The sequence below is a fragment of the Hypanus sabinus genome, chromosome 4 (genome assembly GCF_030144855.1).
Source record: "Hypanus sabinus isolate sHypSab1 chromosome 4, sHypSab1.hap1, whole genome shotgun sequence".
In the NCBI taxonomy this organism is placed as follows: Eukaryota; Metazoa; Chordata; class Chondrichthyes; order Myliobatiformes; family Dasyatidae; genus Hypanus; species Hypanus sabinus.
Genome location: NC_082709.1, coordinates 99,288,754 through 99,308,509, shown reverse-complemented (window position 1 = coordinate 99,308,509; position 19,756 = coordinate 99,288,754). Strand labels below are relative to the sequence as shown.

At 46.6% G+C, this 19,756-nt stretch overlaps 1 protein-coding gene across 1 annotated transcript in view; it reads right to left on the bottom strand.

The window, feature by feature from the left end:
• Positions 1 to 19,756, bottom strand: part of adprhl1 (ADP-ribosylhydrolase like 1) — a 59,132-nt gene that overhangs the window by 34,814 nt on the left and 4,562 nt on the right. The gene's annotated exons all lie outside the window — the stretch shown is intronic.

Below are 19,756 nucleotides of genomic sequence, written 5' to 3'. Positions count from 1 at the left end.
TAGTATCCCCTTCGAATTAACTTTGGAATGAATGTCAGTGATGCTTCACTACCACATGAGATTAGTGCCTTTTATGCTCACTTTGAAAATGAGAATAAAATACAGGTGTAAGGATCAATGCTGCACCCGATGGCCCTGTGATCTCAGTCTCAGAGGGTGACGTCATGTTGTCTTTCAGCAGGATGAACCCTCGCAAAATGGTCGGCCCAGATGGAGTACCTGGTAAGGCTCTTAAAACTTCGGCCAACTAAGTGGCAGGGGTATTCAAAGATATTTTCAAATCTCACTGATAAGGTCAGAAGTTCCCACTTGCTTCAAAAGAGCAACAATTCTACCTGTTTGTAAGAAAAGCAGTGTGAGTTGCCTCAACGACTATCATCCAGTAACACTGACATCAACAGTGATGAAATGCTTTGACAGGTTGGTCATAGAGAGTGTGGTGAACTACATATACCTGTCTGGACATGCCCCCCCCCCACCCCCGCTGACTGCTCCTGTGGCTCCTCCCACAAACCCCTGTATAAAGGCGATTGGGGCCTGAGCCCTGCCTCTCAGTCTCCAGGATGTAGCATGGTGGTCAATTGCTGCTTGTTCTTTCTTCCAGTCAATAAAAGCTGATATCTCGCCTCACGTCTCAGAGAGTTATTGATGGTGCATCAGAGAGAATGAATGCCTGCCTCAACAAGGACCTGGAACTACTGCATTACAGGAGGAATGGAGATGAGCTAACCCCTTTTGACATCAATGAATCTGGTGTTGAGAGGGTAAACAGCTTTAAGTTCCGCGGCATCCACATCACCAAGGACCTCACGTGGTCTGAACACACCAGCACATCAGATGGTTGAGGAAGTTTGGTACGGGCCTCCAAATCCTAAGAACTTTCTACAGGGGCACAAATGAGAGCATCCTGACTGGCTGCATCACTGCCTGGTATGGGAACTGTACCTCCCTTAATCGGAGGACTCTGCAGAGAGTGGTGTGGACAGCCCAACACATCTGCAGTTGTGAACTTCCTGTGATTCAGGACATTTACAAGGACAGTGTGGAAAAAGGGCCCGTGGGATCATTGGGGACTCAAGTCACCCCAACCACAATCTATTCCAGCTGCTACCATCCAGGAAGCGGTACCGCAGCATAAAAGCCAGGACCAACAGGCTCCAGGACAGCTTCTTCCACCAGGCCATCAGACTGATTAACTCACACTGATTTGAGTGTACTCTATATTACATTGACTGTTCTATTTATGATAAATTATTATAAATTACTATGATTGTACATTTAGAGGGAGACGTAACGTAAAGATCTTTATTCCTCATGTATGCAAAGAATGTAATTCAATTTAATTCACCTATTGGCACAATAGATCTACAGCAGAGCCAATCTCAAGGGCTCTCCACGCGGCCTTGGATCACCTGAACAACACAAATACCTATGTCAGGATGCTGTTTGTTGACTTTAGCTCAGCATTTAGCACCAGTAAATCATTCCCAATGTCTTGATCGATAAGCTACGAAACTTGGGCCTCTGCCTCTCCCTCTGCAAATGGGATCCTCAGCTTCCTAACCATGAACCACGAATCATGAAGACTCTGCTGTACTGTTCTATGTTCACTAATGGTCAGCTGATGCATTCCAAAGACCACAATCAGTGCAGATTGGCAATAACATCTCCACCTCACTGACAAATTAATACTGGCACACCTTAGGGATGTGTGTTTAGCCCACTACTTTAACCTCTCTATTCTCATGACTGTGTGGCTAGGTAGAGCTCAAATGCCATCTATAAACTGGCTGGTACATCTCGCTCTTGAATGCCCTTGTCTCCATTTGAGATTCTGTCAACAATGCATTATCAGCCAGTTTATAGACCAAAGTTACCGGTTATAAGTCATAATGCTTGATTGGCGTAGAGCATGGCGCCAGGGGTTGCTTCCGACAGTGGGAGAGACCATCATGTTTCACTGGACAGCTACTGCCCGCCTCAAGCTGGGCAGCCCCCAGCCATAAGGTGCAGTCCCGCCACAGTCAGTCTTCCTCATTGGGTGCATGGGGATAATGGATTATTCCACGAAGAGCTGACTGTAACTACTGCACCAGACAAGAAAGAAAGCAAATCGAATAAGACAACTCCCTTCAAGTTGGGATGCTGGAATGTCCGCACAATGATGACTGGACTTGACCAAAACCTCAAGGATACCGAAGATGCACAAAGAACAGCGGTCATTAACAATGAGCTACTGAGGCTCAAGGTACTGTAGAAATAGCTGCCCTACAAGAAGCACGTTTGGCAGATTCAGATACACTGAAGGAAAGGGCCTACACATTTTTCTGGCAGGGAAAGAACCAAGGCAAGCCCTGTGAACATGGAGTGGGTTTTGCCGTTAGGAACTCCTTGTTACAGATGGTGGAGCCACCAGAAAATGGATCAGAACAATTTATGACTCTCCGCCTACACACCAGTCATGGCCCAGTATCTCTCATCAGTGTGTATGCCCCTACCTTGAACTCCACCTCTGAGACAAAAGACATGTTCTAGGACAAATTAGAAGCTGTTGTCAGGAATATTCCCAGTGAAGAGCACCTCGTTCTCCTTGGTGACTTCAATGCCGGAGTGGGAGCCGATAATGATTCCTTTCCGTCTTGCCTTGGCCACTTTGGAATTGGCAAAACAAATGACAATGGACAACATCTCCTGGAGTTCTGCTCCTATCATGGCCTGTGCGTAACTAACTCCTATTTTCAGACGAAGTCGCAGTACAAGGTCTCATGGTGACATCCACAGTCTAAACACTAGCACCAACTAGACATGATCATCACCAGGCACTCTTTCATCAGCTCTGTACTAATCAGCCGCTCATACCACACTGCAGACTGCGATACAGATCGTGCTTTAGTATGCTGCAAGATCAAGCTATGTCCGAAGAAAATTCACCACTCCAAGCAAACTGGAAAATCTCACATCAACACATCAGAGATGAAACACTCAGAAAAGGCTGACCAATTTGCCAAGTCAGTACAGGGTGTGATGACTACCTCCTCACAAGGAGATACTACAACAGGACAATGGTCATACCTTCGCGACACCGTCCGCGGATCAGCACTCTCTATCTGTGGAAGAAAGATCACAAAGAGCAGTGGCTGGTTTGAGGCAAAGTCCAACATCATGACTCCTGTCATCGAAGCCAAGTGTGCAGCTCTCACAGAGTACAAACGCTCACCATCCGACCAAACACTTCGAGCTGCTAGAAGCAAAGTGCAACAGACTGCAAGGCAGTGCACAAATGAGTACTGGCTCCAGCTCAGTGAGGACATTCAGACAGCAGCTGTGATAGGCAACATCAGATTGATGTATGATGTTATCAAGAAAGCCCTTGGCCCATCGCAGAGCATGACAGCACCCCTGAAGTCATCCAGCGGTGAAATAATCACCGATAGAAGCAAGCAGATGGAACGCTGGGTAGAACACTACTCTGAGCTCGTCCCGAGGGAAAATGTTGTTGTTAGCTCAGCCATTGATGCCATCGATTGACTACCAGTCATGGATAAACTCGACTCCGTACCAACCACTGAGGACCTCAGCGAGGCAATTGACAGTCTGGCCCCAGGGAAAGCTCCTGGCAATGATGGGATTCCTCCAGACCTGCTCAAACACTGCAAGAGCTCACTCCTCCAACCTTTACAAGAGGTCCTCTGTCAGTGCGGGAAGGAAGCAGCCTCCAAAATCATCACTTTGTACAAGAACAAAGGTGATAGAAGCCACTGCCACTGCCCGAGTAGAAAAGGGCAGCTGAGCTTTGACCAGCAACCAATCAGCATTGTGGACTGATTAGCAAAATAAAGTACAACAGCCATTGTTGGAGGAGACAGATTCAGAGTGGTGATCTTGAGACTTTATCTCTTTGAGGATTCAGTGAAGAGGCTTTAGTCAGAGGAAGCAAAAATAAAAGCTTTAGGTAAAGTCTTTTTTTTTCCTTCTCTTTGTTATATCTGCTCAGTTATGACAGTATAGATGCCAGGCAGGATAGTGGAATGCTTCTCATGTAGGAATGCAGGGAGACCTCCAGTGTCCCTGACAACTACAACTGCAAGTAGTGCATCCAGCTGCAGCTTCTAACAATCTGCATAAAGGAGTTCGAGCTGGAACTGGATGAATTCCAGATTATTTGGGAAGCTAAGGGGGTGATAGATAGGACACTTAGAGAGGCAGTTACACCCAAGGTGCAGGACATAGAAACCTGGGTGACAGTCAGGAAAAGGAAAAGGGGTTAAGGAGCCAGTGCAGAATACACCTGTGGCCACCCCCCTCAATATCAGGTATATCACTTTGGATACTGTCAGGGGGGATGACCTAACAGAGGAAAGTCACAATGGTCAGATCTCTGGCACTGAGTCTCAGAGGGAAGGGGGAGAAGAGGCACGCTGTGGTGATAGGAGATTCGTTAGTTTAGGGAATGAACAGGAATGAGATTATCATATGGCCTGTTGCCTCCTGGGTGTCAGGGTCCAGGACATCTTGGATCAAGTCCTCAGCATTCTTAAATGGGAAGGTGAACAACCAGATGTTGTGGTCCATGTAGGTACCAATGACACAGGTAGGATGAGTGACGAGGTTCTGCACAGGGAGTTCAGGCTGTTAGGTGTTAGTTAAAGGGCAGGACCTCCAGGGTTGTATCTCAGGATTGTTACCCATGCCATGTGTTAGTGAGGCTGGAACTAGGAAGATTATACAGTTTAACATGTGGCTGAGGAGTTGCTGTAGAAGGGAGACATACTGTAAGATCTGTGGATCATTGGGCTCTCTTCCATAAGACAAAGACAAAGGAGCAGAAGTCAGCCATTCGGCCCATCGTGTTTGCTCTGCCATTTTATCAGCTGATCCATTCTCCCATTTAGTCCCACTCCTCCACCTTCTCACCATAACCTTTGATGCCCTGGCTACTCAAATACCTATCAATCTCAGCCTTAAATACACCCAAATGACTTGGCCTCCATTGCCACCCGTGGCAACAAATTCCACAGATTCACCACCCTCTGGCTAAAAAAAATTCTTTTTATCTCTGTTCTGAATGGGCGCCCTTCAATCCTTAATTCATGTCCTCTCGTACTAGACTCCCCCACCTGTTGTCTATGTGGACTTTACCAAGATCCTGCATGGAAGTTGGTCAAGAAGGTTCAGTCGCTCGGCATTCAGGATGAGACAGTAAACTGGATTAGACATTGGCTTTGTGGGAGAAGCCAGAGAGTGGTAGTCGAGGGTTGCCTCTCTGACTGGTGGTGTTCCATAGGAAGAAGTGCTGGGTCCTTTATTGTTTGCCATCTATTGTAATGATCTGAATAATAATGTGGTTAACTGGATCAGCAAATTTGCAGAAGACACCAAGATTGGGGGTATAGTGGACACTGAGGAAGGCTATCATGGCTTGCAGAGAAATCTGCATCAGCTGGAAAAGTGGGCTGAACAATAGCAGATAGAATATAATGCAGACAAGTACAAGGTGTTGCACTTCAGTAGAGTATTGTCTTACACAGAAAACAGTAGGGTACTGAGGATTGTGGTAGAACACAGAGATCTGGGAACACAGGTCCATAATTCATTGAAAGTGGTGTCACAGGTTGATAGGATCATAAAGAAACCTTTTGGCACATTGGCCTTCATAAGTCAATGTACTGAGTGCAGGAGATGGGATGTTGTGTTGACATTGTATAAGACATTGGTGAGGCCTAATTTGGAGTATTGTGTACAGTTTTCATCACCTACCTACAGGAAAGATGTAAGCAAGTTTGAAAGAGTGCAGAGGAAATAATGTACAAGGATGTTGCTGGGACCAGAGGACCTGAGTTAAGGAAAGATTGAATAGGCTTGGACTGTATTCTTTGGAATGTAGAAGACCAAGAGGAGATTTGATAGAGGAGTACAAAATTGTGAGGGATATAGATAGGGTTAATACAAGCAGGCTTTTTCCACTGAGGTTGGGAGCAACTAAAACCAGAGGTCATGGCTTAAGGGTGAAAGGTAAGAAGTTTAAGGGGAATGTGGGGGGAATCTTCTTCACTCAGAGGTTTGTGAGAGTGTGGAATGAGCCACCAGCACAAATGATGTATGTGAGCTCGATTTCAATCCTTCATACAAGTTTGAATAGGTACATGGATGGTAGGGGTATGGAGGACTACCGTCCCAGAGCTGGTCAATGAAAGTAAGTAGTATAATTGGTTTCAGCATGGACTAGATGGGCCAAAGGGCCCAATTCTGTGCTGTACTTCTCTATGACTCTATTACTCTATAACAAGTTCCAGACACCAACCACTCTTCCTACATTTCTTCATCCTCACCCTAAACTTATGGAAGAAGGGAAGTGGCTCACTATCCAGCCTATCAGTGTTTCTCAGCATTTTGTCGACCTCTGTCAGGTTTTCCTGCGCAAGGAAAATAACTACACCCTATCCAATCTCTCTTCATATTTGAAACACTGAAAACCAGCCAACAACCCGGTGAATCTTCTTTGCACCCTCTCCAGTGCAATCCCTTTTTCCTGTAGTGTGGTGACCAGAACTATACATCATACTCCAGCTACGACCTAACAAATGTTTTATTGAGTTGCACTATAACCTTTTGGGTGGTGGGGTGGCGATATGTCTCTATCAAATGAAGTGTAGGATGCTCCTTCACTCTGCTAGCCTGCAGGTCACCCTTGGGAAAGGTGTAGCACCAACTTTGCCCTCTGATCAGGGTCACGTGAAGCCATAGGAGCAGGTGGTGGATGGTAGTACGTGCAGTTGGTGTAGATCAAGTCCTGGTTATGCAACCACTGACGCCAGACAGACAATCTCCAAAGGGTATTGATAACACCTATCTTGTAAAGACACTGTCCAGGAGGCAATGGCAAACCACTTCTGTAGAAAAATATGCCAAGAACAATCATGGTCACAGATAGAGGAAAGATTATGAAGAGCTTTGGATTAATGACAGATTTCCATCCATGATTGCCCACATCATATAACATGGCATATAATGATGGTCTTGACTATAACCTTAGGTATATGGGGTGTCCAGCACCTCTGGTGAAAGGGCTTATCATGACCATTCCAGGGCAGCTCACTCACCTTTGGGCTCCTGTGTCTCCACATAGCTGTGACAGCAGCCACACTTCAGTGTAGCACTTTGGCAGGCAGGCTGAACGAGGTGAGAATAACTGGCAGGCCTCATATCCTGCTGAGATGGGGACATGCCTGTCCTAGCATGTGAAGTCAGCTCTGGTGGACTGGGTGGAGAGCGAAGGGCATGCTAAGGTATAGATTCCATGGTCATCCACTGTAACCGAGAGGCCAGTTTGAGATGACTACTCATACCAATGAACCCAGACTTCCAACGACAAGAGAGTGGAACTGTCCCAGTTTATCCTCTCCGGCACAGGCCTCCTGTCATTGTTGGATACGATGGACTTAATTGGATATAACTTCCAACTATATAGCTAGTTGGATATAACTAACTATAAACTTCCAGTCTGTGCACCAGACAATGAATGTAACCATCCCACACAGCTTCTTTACCAGCCTGTTTACATTTGCTGCCACTTTCAGGAATCTAAATCCCTGATAAGTACAGCCCAGTGTCACACTATTTAACTAATATTCTGCTTTTCCATAAGTTACAGGGCCATGATTAGGCCATTCAGCCCATTGAGTCTGCTTCATGATTTAATTACGGTTGATTTTTTTCAACACCATTCTCCTTTCCTGTACATAATCCTTAATCTCTTTACCAATCAAGAACTAACAGTCTCTGCCATAAAGACACCCAAAGACAGCCCTCTGTGGAAATGAATTTCACAGATTCACCACCCTCTTGCTGAAGAAATTCCTCCTCATCTCAGTTCTAAAGTGATGTCTCTTTATTCTGAGGCTGTGTCCTTGAGTTCCTCTGAGTAATAAAAACATCCTCTCCATGTTCCCTTTATTACAGACCCTTCAGCATCTAGTATACTTCAATGAGATTCCCCTCCTCCTTCTTGAACAGGTAAATGCCCAGAGACACCAAATGCATGTCATACTTTGCTGTTCATTCCCAGGATCACTCTTGTGAATCGTCTCTGTATCCTCCTCAAGGTCAGCACATCTTTCCTTTAATATTGAGCCCAAAACCTATCACCTTCTGTTCTCTTCATAGTGTTGCCACATTATTCCATCTGCTAGTTCCCCACCACTCCTCAGCTCATGAAAGTGATGGAATAATAGATTTTTAAAGTGTAAAAGAAAAGGAAAATAAGTAAAAAGAAACAAAATGTTTTCTACTGCAAGGGTCAGAAGCTTCTATGAATAACTGGGGACTCCAATGCTATCTTCAAATTGACTGATGATGCTACTGCTGTTGGTAAAGTCACAGGTGGTGATGAATCAACATACTGGGGTGAGATGGGACCCGTGGCTGAGTGGTGCCACAACAGCCTCTCATTCAGTGTCAGCAATTATAGAGAGCTGATTGTTGACTTCAACAGGAAGGAGGTTAATATGTGTCATTCTACACTAGAGAATCGTCAATGGAGAAAATTGTTAACATATCTGATGGCCTGTCCTGTTATATATTATTACATACAGGTGCAATAATAAGGAAATTGCAGCAGCGTCATTACTTTAAGAAGTTAAGGAGCTTCAGATTGTCATTGAACACTCATGCAGATATACTGATGAAAGTATCCCAACTGATGGCATGATGGTCTAGTATGGTAATTCACATGCACTGGACTGTAAGAAACTGCACAGAGTAGTGGACTATGCCCACAGCCCTCCCCACCATTGGTAATATCTACAGGAGGCACTGGCTCAAGAAGGCAACATCTAACATCAAATCTCCCCAACATCCAGGTCATGCTGTCTTCTTGCAGCCACCCTTGGGAATGAGGTACAGAAGCCTGGAACTCCTCCCCAGGTTCAAGAACAGCCACTTCCCTTCAAACCAACCAGTGAAGCCTAATCACTAGAGTTCAGCAACACTGTGACCACTTTGACAACTTTGCACTAAAATTTATTTATTTTATTCTCATTGTATTTTCTTGTAAAAAAAACTTGTGCATGATTTATGTTTATGTTTTTCTTGTGAAGGCTGCTTATCTGTTGCGATATTCCTGTGATGTTGCTGCAAGTTACTCATTACAACAGTGTAGACATGTGCTTGAGCATATGATGATAAATTCTACTTTAATTTTGGTTCCAGTCCAAAAGCAGTACAACTGACATGGGATCACAGAGACTAGTTCCCACCATAATCTGATAAATCCAAACAAGTCTGGGCTCAGAATTCCATGGAAATCTGGTATTTCCATCCCTTTGGAACAGCCTGGTCTATTGTGGTGAAAGCCTCTGTAACCCTTCTCACTCATTATTTCTAACTTCCTCCAATCCACCAAGTTCTCTGCATTTCGCCTCCTTTTTTATATTCCTGGTCTCCATCACATCACTCTTGCCCACCATGCCTTTAAACATTGTTATTGTACCCACCTCCCCAACTTCTTCTGGAAGCTCATTCTATATATTTACCAACCACTATGTAAAGAAGTTGCCCCCTCAGGTTCCTTTCAATTCTTTCTCCTGTCACCTAAACATATGTTTTCTAGTTTCTGATTTCCTTTCCCAGAGAAAAATATTGTGTGTATTCAAATTGTATGTGACCCTCTTGATTTTGTACACTTTTCTAAGTCAAAACCAAATATGCCGAAGTTTCTGTACACACAGGTGCAGTGAAGAACTTGAGGGCAACATCTCAAGCACAGAGCAGCAGATGAGCAGCATTCACAAAAAACACTTAGACGTAAATCATACAGAACTTTCAGAGAAGGGTGGTTGGATCAAGAATTGAATGGTTGAAGGGAAGGGACGGTCACCCCTTCTGTTCTATGTTCTAAGAGATAAAGTCTTTGCTTCCCCAACCTCTTCCGCTGACTCAGGCCCTTGAGTCCTCTCAACATTCTTGTAAATCTTTAGTGCACTCTTTCTAGTTTAATGCCATCTTTCCTATAATAGCGAGATCAGAATTCCATACAATATTTCAAACACAGTTGCTCCAATACCTTGTATAACTACAACATTATGTTCCAGCTTCTATAAGTGCCTTGACTGATCAAGGCCAAGGCTAACCTTCCTCACCACCCTAACCACCTGTGATACCACATACCGCAAGTCCCTTAGTTCTACCACACTCCCCAAAGCCACCCTGTTCACTGTGAAGGCCTTGCCCTGATTGACTAAACAAAAAGCAATGTCTTGTACTTAATCTGAATCGAATTTGCCGTTCTTTAGTCCACTTAACCAGTTTATCAAGATTCCCCCATAAGTGTTGTTGACCTTCTTCATTGTCTACATTAGCACTTATTGAGAGATGGATCTTTCAGAAGTTAAGCAGCAGAGGCAGGAGAGGATCTCTGAGTCTCCCTAGTCTGCTCTTACCATTCCATTAGATGGCAGCTGATCTTCAAGCTCCATCTTCCAGCTTCATTCCTTCATTTTTTGATTGCCTCACTAACCAAATATCAGTTGAGCAAAGTCCTGATTTGGAGAAGATACTGGCTATTTGGCATCACCATGATCTTGGAGTTCTGCAGACGCTGGAATATGGAGCAAAAGCAAACTGCTGGAAGAACTTGACGAGTCAGGTAATATCTGAGTTTGTTCTTGAGGTTTGATCTGTTACTGCACTAAGCCTACCTTTATCTGAAGCTTAAGAAAAGCGGCTAACTGGCCAACTGGGCCATGTTTAAGAGTACAGGTCAGCATTCTCTACTGGAATGGGAGACATCTTGTCTATTTACATTCACTCCTCAGCCTGACATTGGAATCCTGTTCTACATACACTTAACATTATTTCAGAATCAGGATCAGGTTTATTATCACAGGCATGTAATGTGAAATCTGTTAACTTAGCAGCAGCAGTTCAATGCAATACATAACCTAGCAGAGAAAAAAATAATAAATAACATTAAAAAAATAATAAACAAGTATATCAATTACATATATTGAATAAATTTAAAAATGTGAATATATTTTAAAAAAGTGAGGTAGTGTCCAAAGCTTAAAATGTCCATTTAGGAATGGGATGGCAGAGGGGAAGAAACTGTTCCTGAATTGCTGAGTGTGTGCCTTCAAGCTTCTGTACCTCCTACCTGATAGTAATAGTGAGAAAAGGGCATGCCTTGGGTGCTGGAGGTCTTTATAAATGGACGCTGCCTTTCCGAGACACTGCTCCCTAAAGATGTCCTGGGTACTTTGTAGGCTAGTGCCCAAGATGGAACTGACCAGTACAACCTTATGCAGGTTCTTTCGGTCCTGTGCAGTAGCCCCTCCATACCAGATAGTGATACAGCCTGTCAGAATGCTCTCCGTGGTACATCTTAGGAGTTTTTGAGCGTATTTGTTGACAAGCCAAATTCCTTCAAACTCCTAATAAAGTATCGTTGCTGTCTTGCCTTCTTTATGACTATATCAATATGTTGGGACCAGGTTAGATCTTCAGAGATCTTGACACCCAGGAACTTGAAGCTGCTCACTCTCTCCACTTCTGATCCCTCTATGAGGATTGGTATGTGTTCCTTCATCTTACCCTTCCTTGTCCACAATCAGCTCTTTTGCCTTAATGACGTTGAGTGCCAGGTTGTTGCTGGGCACCACTACACTAGTTGGCATATCTCACTCCTGTACGACTTCTCATCACCACTTGAGATTCTACCAACAATGGTTGTATCTTCAGCAAATTTATAGATGGTATTTGAGCTATGCCAGAATAGCATGGGACAGATTAGACCACAGTGTAGCAGAAAATATGCCTGGGGTCTGACTGCATTGGCTTTGTCCACTTCTCTAATTTCTCAAACAAGAGAAGATCTGCAGATGCTGGGTATCCAAGCAACACACACAAAATGCTGGAGGGGCTCAGCATTTTGTGCATATTTCCCAAATTTCTCATCCCTCTTCCTTCGATCACTGGTTTGTCTTCTAGCTTTTACCCCCTTCCCTTGGAATATTCAGTCCACTGCATTATTTCATTCAAGCTTACAAACGGTTTAGGTCCTTCCAAACCACCTTCCTTACAAAACCAATCAGAAGTGAACACAAAGAGCCAAGCAACAGAAGATTAGCCGTGATGTCTGACTCACATAACATGCCCATGTAAAAACCTGGTCTGGTTAGATTGGGGGGTGGGGGTTGGGTCTGCGCTTCCTCTGTCTGACAATCCTAAAAGGAGAGTGAAGTGTTGGAAATGAGAGGGTGGTGGGAAGGAAATCCTCTATAACTTAGGCCAGTGAGAAATGAGGTCACCCCGAACTAAGGCCTATCACGAATTCACCGCCCATCACTGCATGACAACTTTCTACCTGGCAAGGAGCCATTGCTGAATGTCAGACCCCCTGCCATCTGCTAAGAGCTGTTCAGTACACAGTCATTGTACTTCAAAGTAGGCATTTAGTGGTCAAGGGATTTGGAAATTTTCCCAGCATCATAAAAGAGACAGCAGGAATCCAAGTACTTTCTCATCATCAAATCACAGAAACAGGGCTTTCAGCTCACCGAGCCTACGATAAAGCCACCATTTTTATAGTAACCCTAGCGGAACCCATTTTATCCTCCCCACGTTCCTATCAAAAGCCTGAACAGACCTCTCATAAACAATGAGCTCTGAATCTCCCAATCTACCTCACTGAGATCCTCAAATTTATTTGACCACCCGCATCTTACTCTTGGCATCTGTGACATTCTGGTCTGTGTTTTTCTTCTTTTTTACTACTTTGATGTACTTATGTATGGAATGGCAAACAAAGATTCTTACTCCATCTCAGTCAGTGTGGATAGAGTGAAAAGCTCCATCTCGGTCAGTGTGGACAGAGTGAAAAGCTCCATCTCGGTCAGTGTGGATACAGTGAAAAGCTCCATCTCGGTCAGTGTGGACACAGTGAAAAGCTCCATCTCGGTCAGTGTGGACAGAGTGAAAAGCTCCATCTCGGTCAGTGTGGACAGAGTGAAAAGCTCCATCTCGGTCAGTGTGGACACAGTGAAAAGCTCCATCTCGGTCAGTGTGGACAGAGTGAAAAGCTCCATCTCGGTCAGTGTGGATACAGTGAAAAGCTCCATCTCGGTCAGTGTGGATAGAGTGAAAAGCTCCATCTCGGTCAGTGTGGATAGAGTGAAAAGCTCCATCTCGGTCAGTGTGGATAGAGTGAAAATCTCCATCTCGGTCAGTGTGGACAGAGTGAAAAGCTCCATCTCGGTCAGTGTGGACACAGTGAAAAGCTCCATCTCGGTCAGTGTGGATAGAGTGAAAAGCTCCATCTCGGTCAGTGTGGACGGAGTGAAAAGCTCCATCTCGGTCAGTGTGGACGGAGTGAAAAGCTCCATCACGGTCAGTGTGGACACAGTGAAAAGCTCCATCACGGTCAGTGTGGACACAGTGAAAAGCTCCATCTCGGTCAGTGTGGACAGAGTGAAAAGCTCCATCTCGGTCAGTGTGGACAGAGTGAAAAGCTCCATCTCGGTCAGTGTGGATATAGTGAAAAGCTCCATCTCGGTCAGTGTGGACACAGTGAAAAGCTCCATCTCGGTCAGTGTGGACAGAGTGAAAATCTCCATCTCGGTCAGTGTGGACAGAGTGAAAAGCTCCATCTCGGTCAGTGTGGATAGAGTGAAAAGCTCCATCTCGGTCAGTGTGGACACAGTGAAAAGCTCCATCTCGGTCAGTGTGGATAGAGTGAAAAGCTCCATCTCGGTCAGTGTGGACACAGTGAAAAGCTCCATCTCGGTCAGTGTGGACAGAGTGAAAATCTCCATCTCGGTCAGTGTGGACAGAGTGAAAAGCTCCATCTCGGTCAGTGTGGACACAGTGAAAAGCTCCATCTCGGTCAGTGCGGACAGAGTGAAAAGCTCCATCTCGGTCAGTGTGGACACAGTGAAAAGCTCCATCTCGGTCAGTGTGGACACAGTGAAAAGCTCCATCTCGGTCAGTGTGGACACAGTGAAAAGCTCCATCTCGGTCAGTGTGGATAGAGTGAAAAGCTCCATCTCGGTCAGTGTGGATAGAGTGAAAAGCTCCATCTCGGTCAGTGTGGATAGAGTGAAAAGCTCCATCTCGGTCAGTGTGGACAGAGTGAAAAGCTCCATCTCGGTCAGTGTGGACACAGTGAAAAGCTCCATCTCGGTCAGTGTGGATAGAGTGAAAAGCTCCCTCTCGGTCAGTGTGGACAGAGTGAAAAGCTCCATCTCGGTCAGTGTGGACAGAGTGAAAAGCTCCATCTCGGTCAGTGTGGACAGAGTGAAAAGCTCCATCTCGGTCAGTGTGGATACAGTGAAAAGCTCCATCTCGGTCAGTGTGGATAGAGTGAAAAGCTCCATCTCGGTCAGTGTGGATAGAGTGAAAAGCTCCATCTCGGTCAGTGTGGATAGAGTGAAAAGCTCCATCTCGGTCAGTGTGGATAGAGTGAAAAGCTCCATCTCGGTCAGTGTGGATAGAGTGAAAAGCTCCATCTCGGTCAGTGTGGACACAGTGAAAAGCTCCATCTCGGTCAGTGTGGACAGAGTGAAAAGCTCCATCTCGGTCAGTGTGGATAGAGTGAAAAGCTCCATCTCGGTCAGTGTGGATAGAGTGAAAAGCTCCATCTCGGTCAGTGTGGACACAGTGAAAAGCTCCATCTCGGTCAGTGTGGACACAGTGAAAAGCTCCATCTCGGTCAGTGTGGACACAGTGAAAAGCTCCATCTCGGTCAGTGTGGATACAGTGAAAAGCTCCATCTCGGTCAGTGTGGATAGAGTGAAAAGCTCCATCACGGTCAGTGTGGACACAGTGAAAAGCTCCATCTCGGTCAGTGTGGACGGAGTGAAAAGCTCCATCTCGGTCAGTGTGGACACAGTGAAAAGCTCCATCTCGGTCAGTGTGGACACAGTGAAAAGCTCCATCTCGGTCAGTGTGGATACAGTGAAAAGCTCCATCTCGGTCAGTGTGGACACAGTGAAAAGCTCCATCTCGGTCAGTGTGGACACAGTGAAAAGCTCCATCTCGGTCAGTGTGGATAGAGTGAAAAGCTCCATCTCGGTCAGTGTGGACGGAGTGAAAAGCTCCATCTCGGTCAGTGTGGACAGAGTGAAAAGCTCCATATCGGTCAGTGTGGACAGAGTGAAAAGCTCCATCTCGGTCAGTGTGGACACAGTGAAAAGCTCCATCTCGGTCAGTGTGGATAGAGTGAAAAGCTCCATCTCGGTCAGTGTGGACAGAGTGAAAAGCTCCATCTCGGTCAGTGTGGACGGAGTGAAAAGCTCCATCTCGGTCAGTGTGGACAGAGTGAAAAGCTCCATATCGGTCAGTGTGGACAGAGTGAAAAGCTCCATCTCGGTCAGTGTGGACACAGTGAAAAGCTCCATCTCGGTCAGTGTGGATAGAGTGAAAAGCTCCATCTCGGTCAGTGTGGACACAGTGAAAAGCTCCATCTCGGTCAGTGTGGACAGAGTGAAAAGCTCCATCTCGGTCAGTGTGGACAGAGTGAAAAGCTCCATCTCGGTCAGTGTGGACGGAGTGAAAAGCTCCATCTCGGTCAGTGTGGACGGAGTGAAAAGCTCCATCTCGGTCAGTGTGGACGGAGTGAAAAGCTCCATCTCGGTCAGTGTGGACGGAGTGAAAAGCTCCATCTCGGTCAGTGTGGACACAGTGAAAAGCTCCATCTCGGTCAGTGTGGACAGAGTGAAAAGCTCCATCTCGGTCAGTGTGGACAGAGTGAAAAGCTCCATCTCGGTCAGTGTGGATAGAGTGAAAAGCTCCATCTCGGTCAGTGTGGACACAGTGAAAAGCTCCATCTCGGTCAGTGTGGACAGAGTGAAAAGCTCCATCTCGGTCAGTGTGGACAGAGTGAAAAGCTCCATCTCGGTCAGTGTGGACACAGTGAAAAGCTCCATCTCGGTCAGTGTGGACACAGTGAAAAGCTCCATCTCGGTCAGTGTGGACACAGTGAAAAGCTCCATCTCGGTCAGTGTGGACAGAGTGAAAAGCTCCATCTCGGTCAGTGTGGACAGAGTGAAAAGCTCCATCTCGGTCAGTGCGGACAGAGTGAAAAGCTCCATCTCGGTCAGTGTGGACAGAGTGAAAATCTCCATCTCGGTCAGTGTGGATAGAGTGAAAAGCTCCATCTCGGTCAGTGTGGACAGAGTGAAAAGCTCCATCTCGGTCAGTGTGGACAGAGTGAAAATCTCCATCTCGGTCAGTGTGGATAGAGTGAAAAGCTCCATCTCGGTCAGTGTGGACAGAGTGAAAAGCTCCATCTCGGTCAGTGTGGACAGAGTGAAAAGCTCCATCTCGGTCAGTGTGGACAGAGTGAAAAGCTCCATCTCGGTCAGTGTGGACAGAGTGAAAAGCTCCATCTCGGTCAGTGTGGACACAGTGAAAAGCTCCATCTCGGTCAGTGTGGACACAGTGAAAAGCTCCATCTCGGTCAGTGTGGACACAGTGAAAAGCTCCATCTCGGTCAGTGTGGACAGAGTGAAAAGCTCCATCTCGGTCAGTGTGGACAGAGTGAAAAGCTCCATCTCGGTCAGTGCGGACAGAGTGAAAAGCTCCATCTCGGTCAGTGTGGACAGAGTGAAAATCTCCATCTCGGTCAGTGTGGATAGAGTGAAAAGCTCCATCTCGGTCAGTGTGGACAGAGTGAAAAGCTCCATCTCGTTCAGTGTGGATACAGTGAAAAGCTCCATCTCAGTCAGTGTGGTTAGAGTGAAAAGCTCCATCACGGTCAGTGTGGACACAGTGAAAAGCTCCATCTCGGTCAGTGCGGACAGAGTGAAAAGCTCCATCTCGGTCAGTGTGGACACAGTGAAAAGCTCCATCTCGGTCAGTGTGGACACAGTGAAAAGCTCCATCTCGGTCAGTGTGGACACAGTGAAAAGCTCCATCTCGGTCAGTGTGGATAGAGTGAAAAGCTCCATCTCGGTCAGTGTGGATAGAGTGAAAAGCTCCATCTCGGTCAGTGTGGACAGAGTGAAAAGCTCCATCTCGGTCAGTGTGGACAGAGTGAAAAGCTCCATCTCGGTCAGTGTGGACAGAGTGAAAAGCTCCATCTCGGTCAGTGTGGACACAGTGAAAAGCTCCATCTCGGTCAGTGTGGATAGAGTGAAAAGCTCCATCTCGGTCAGTGTGGACACAGTGAAAAGCTCCATCTCGGTCAGTGTGGACAGAGTGAAAAGCTCCATCACAGTCAGTGCGGACAGAGTGAAAAGCTCCCTCTCGGTCAGTGTGGACACAGTGAAAAGCTCCATCTCGGTCAGTGTGGACAGAGTGAAAAGCTCCATCTCGGTCAGTGTGGACAGAGTGAAAAGCTCCATCTCGGTCAGTGTGGACAGAGTGAAAAGCTCCATCTCGGTCAGTGTGGACAGAGTGAAAAGCTCCATCTCGGTCAGTGTGGACAGAGTGAAAAGCTCCATCTCGGTCAGTGTGGATACAGTGAAAAGCTCCATCTCGGTCAGTGTGGATACAGTGAAAAGCTCCATCTCGGTCAGTGTGGACAGAGTGAAAAGCTCCATCTCGGTCAGTGTGGACAGAGTGAAAAGCTCCATCTCGGTCAGTGTGGATACAGTGAAAAGCTCCATCTCGGTCAGTGTGGACAGAGTGAAAAGCTCCATCTCGGTCAGTGTGGATACAGTGAAAAGCTCCATCTCGGTCAGTGTGGATACAGTGAAAAGCTCCATCTCGGTCAGTGTGGACAGAGTGAAAAGCTCCATCTCGGTCAGTGTGGATACAGTGAAAAGCTCCATCTCGGTCAGTGTGGATACAGTGAAAAGCTCCATCTCGGTCAGTGTGGACAGAGTGAAAAGCTCCATCTCGGTCAGTGTGGATACAGTGAAAAGCTCCATCTCGGTCAGTGTGGACAGAGTGAAAAGCTCCATCTCGGTCAGTGTGGACACAGTGAAAAGCTCCATCACAGTCAGTGTGGACGGAGTGAAAAGCTCCATCACGGTCAGTGTGGACGGAGTGAAAAGCTCCATCTCGGTCAGTGTGGACAGAGTGAAAAGCTCCATCTCGGTCAGTGTGGACAGAGTGAAAAGCTCCATCACAGTCAGTGTGGACGGAGTGAAAAGCTCCATCACGGTCAGTGTGGACGGAGTGAAAAGCTCCATCACAGTCAGTGTGGACGGAGTGAAAAGCTCCATCTCGGTCAGTGTGGACGGAGTGAAAAGCTCCATCTCGGTCAGTGTGGATAGAGTGAAAAGCTCCATCTCGGTCAGTGTGGACACAGTGAAAAGCTCCATCTCGGTCAGTGTGGACAGAGTGAAAAGCTCCATCTCGGTCAGTGTGGATAGAGTGAAAAGCTCCATCTCGGTCAGTGTGGATAGAGTGAAAAGCTCCATCTCGGTCAGTGTGGACAGAGTGAAAAGCTCCATCTCGGTCAGTGTGGATACAGTGAAAAGCTCCATCTCGGTCAGTGTGGACAGAGTGAAAAGCTCCATCTCGGTCAGTGTGGACACAGTGAAAAGCTCCATCTCGGTCAGTGTGGACGGAGTGAAAAGCTCCATCTCGGTCAGTGTGGACAGAGTGAAAAGCTCCATCTCGGTCAGTGTGGACAGAGTGAAAAGCTCCATCTCGGTCAGTGTGGACACAGTGAAAAGCTCCATCTCGGTCAGTGTGGACACAGTGAAAAGCTCCATCTCGGTCAGTGTGGACAGAGTGAAAAGCTCCATCTCGGTCAGTGTGGACAGAGTGAAAAGCTCCATCTCGGTCAGTGTGGACAGAGTGAAAAGCTCCATCTCGGTCAGTGTGGACACAGTGAAAAGCTCCATCTCGGTCAGTGTGGACAGAGTGAAAAGCTCCATCTCGGTCAGTGTGGACACAGTGAAAAGCTCCATCTCGGTCAGTGTGGACAGAGTGAAAAGCTCCATCTCGGTCAGTGTGGATACAGTGAAAAGCTCCATCTCGGTCAGTGTGGACAGAGTGAAAAGCTCCATCTCGGTCAGTGTGGACAGAGTGAAAAGCTCCCTCTCGGTCAGTGTGGACAGAGTGAAAAGCTCCATCTCGGTCAGTGTGGACAGAGTGAAAAGCTCCCTCTCGGTCAGTGTGGACAGAGTGAAAAGCTCCATCACGGTCAGTGTGGACACAGTGAAAAGCTCCATCACAGTCAGTGTGGACACAGTGAAAAGCTCCATCTCGGTCAGTGTGGACAGAGTGAAAAGCTCCATCTCGGTCAGTGTGGACAGAGTGAAAAGCTCCATCTCGGTCAGTGTGGACAGAGTGAAAAGCTCCATCTCGGTCAGTGTGGACACAGTGAAAAGCTCCATCACGGTCAGTGTGGACACAGTGAAAAGCTCCATCTCGGTCAGTGTGGATAGAGTGAAAAGCTCCATCTCGGTCAGTGTGGATAGAGTGAAAAGCTCCATCTCGGTCAGTGTGGATAGAGTGAAAAGCTCCATCTCGGTCAGTGTGGATAGAGTGAAAAGCTCCATCTCGGTCAGTGTGGACACAGTGAAAAGCTCCATCTCGGTCAGTGTGGACAGAGTGAAAAGCTCCATCTCGGTCAGTGTGGATAGAGTGAAAAGCTCCATCTCGGTCAGTGTGGATAGAGTGAAAAGCTCCATCTCGGTCAGTGTGGATAGAGTGAAAAGCTCCATCTCGGTCAGTGTGGACACAGTGAAAAGCTCCATCTCGGTCAGTGTGGACAGAGTGAAAAGCTCCATCTCGGTCAGTGTGGATAGAGTGAAAAGCTCCATCTCGGTCAGTGTGGACACAGTGAAAAGCTCCATCTCGGTCAGTG